Source organism: Gavialis gangeticus, unplaced genomic scaffold (assembly GCF_001723915.1).
Source record: "Gavialis gangeticus isolate Ggan-Ray unplaced genomic scaffold, GavGan_comp1, whole genome shotgun sequence".
Classification (NCBI taxonomy): domain Eukaryota; kingdom Metazoa; phylum Chordata; order Crocodylia; family Gavialidae; genus Gavialis; species Gavialis gangeticus.
In genome coordinates, this window is record NW_017729032.1 from 250193617 (window position 1) to 250195605 (window position 1989).

Genomic DNA, 1989 nt, shown 5'->3' on the forward strand with positions numbered 1-1989 from the left:
AATTTTAACACACTGGTTGGTATAAATGGTAATTAATTAAAATATTTATCCAATGTACAGCTAGAGTCCTGTAATTTGTTGGAGAGATTTAAAGCATTACTACAGAATTACTGCCTTTTGCCTTTATAGTGAAGAACCTGGCTACTGTGGATGAAAAAAACAACAACTGATGAGTGGTGACAATATTAATATAGTATGAACTAGGCCCTCCCTGGAAGTCCTGCACACATACTGGTGAACATCACAGATTTCAGGTAGATTGAATTTTTGTCTGAACCGCATTGGTTTGTGGATCATGTTGAAGGTGTGAAGACATACAGCATTTTCCATTCTGTGACTACCATGGGGAAAACCACACAGATGCCCTTTTAGGCATTTTCCTGTTTTTGGTATTTCTGCTTCTCTTCTCACCTCGGAAATGCAAAAGCGAGAGATTTGCTTTGAGAGTCAAGTCTTATGGTGCTGTTGTAGCAGCACATACAATATTTTCATGAGATACAGTATCTTAACAGCAACCATCACTTCTTTCAGGTGGGAAAGAAGAATACAGGCAACAGGCTATAATAGTATCCAATGCCAAAGACTCCTGGTTATAATAAGCTTGTTTTTAGGAGTTTTAAAACATTTTGCATGCCTGTAAGCTTCATCTTGAAAAAAATGTGTGAGTTTGGTGCTGAAAGTCAGTGCACTGGTAGATCCAAGAAGCAAAGTCCCCTGTGTAATGAAAATTAGAAGGAAGAGGCTTCCAGTGCATATGCTGGCCTGCTACCATATATCAGCTCTGCCCTCTGGGAACTCCTGACAATCTTCAGAAACCAAAAAGTTCTGGTCTTCACTATGTCTGTCCATTAGTATAAAGTACATTGGTGAATTTGGGATCTCAGAGCAGGACTGAAGCTTTCCCTCTAAGGGAAAGCAGCACTAGTTAGACTTTGCTTCTCTTTTAAACAGATTTTGTTAAACCGATGTAAAATACTGTGTAGATATTCTTACATCTGTTACAGGTCTAGGTCCAGTATTGTTCAGTTAATGATTTGGAGGTTAGAATTCAGTGCATACTTAGTATATTTGCAGATGATACCAAATTGGGTACAGGGAACATACAATTTGAAAGAAAAGAATAGGAGTCCAAATGACCTTCATATAGGAGAAATGGTCTGAAATAAATTAGGTGGAATCCAATATGACAAATGCAAAGTGCTTCACTTGGGACAGAGCAATCAAATGTACAAATACAAATTGGGGAACAATTGGGCTGGCTGCAGTACTGCAGAAAGTGGACTGTGAGCTGAATATGAATTGAAAGTGTAGGGTGTGGTTGTAAAAAGAAAAAGTCAATAGCATATTGGTGTGTATTAACAGGAATGCTAAGTACAAATCATAGGATGCTAGTGTTCCACTTTCTTCAGCACTGATGATGAGGTCTCACTTGGAGTACAGTGTCCACTTATGGGCACTTCAGGAAAGATGCAGTTAATTTTCTATGTTCATAGGACACAGGAGAAGCAGTAATCTTCTAAAATTGTAACAGTGAAGATTTAAGTTATATATGAGGAAGAACTTTCTCACTATCCTGTCAGACCAACCTGGTGGCCTTTTACGACCAGGTCACTAAATCATTGGATGCAGGGGTGGCAGCGGATATACTTTTCCTAGACTTCAGGAAGGCTTTTGATACTGTCTCTCACCCCATTCTCATTAGGAAGCTGGGGGACTGTGGCGTAGACACCCATACAGTCCAATGGGTCGCCAACTGGCTAGAGAGTCGCACCCAGAGGGTGGTAGTGGATGGGTCCTTCTCGACCTGGAAGGACGTGGGAAGTGGGGTCCCACAGGGCTCGGTCCTTGGGCCTGCCCTGTTCAACATCTTCATCAGTGATTTGGATGAGGGGGTGCAAAGCACCCTGTTCAAGTTTGCTGATGACACTAAGATGTGGGGGGAAGTGGGCACAATTGAGGGGAGCAACAGGCTACAGTTAGACCTAGATA

At 41.3% G+C, this 1989-nt stretch overlaps 1 protein-coding gene and 1 long non-coding RNA gene across 2 annotated transcripts in view; both read right to left on the bottom strand.

Annotated features, from left to right (window-relative positions):
- EPHA6 (EPH receptor A6) overlaps nucleotides 1–1989 on the bottom strand; it is a 1262645-nt gene that overhangs the window by 595418 nt on the left and 665238 nt on the right. The window lies entirely within an intron of this gene.
- Nucleotides 1–1989, bottom strand: part of LOC109303522 — a 19521-nt gene that overhangs the window by 13872 nt on the left and 3660 nt on the right. The window contains exon 2 of the long non-coding RNA XR_002099148.1: nucleotides 1968–1970. This is a non-coding gene — a long non-coding RNA (uncharacterized LOC109303522). The remainder of the gene's footprint in view (nucleotides 1–1967; nucleotides 1971–1989) is intronic.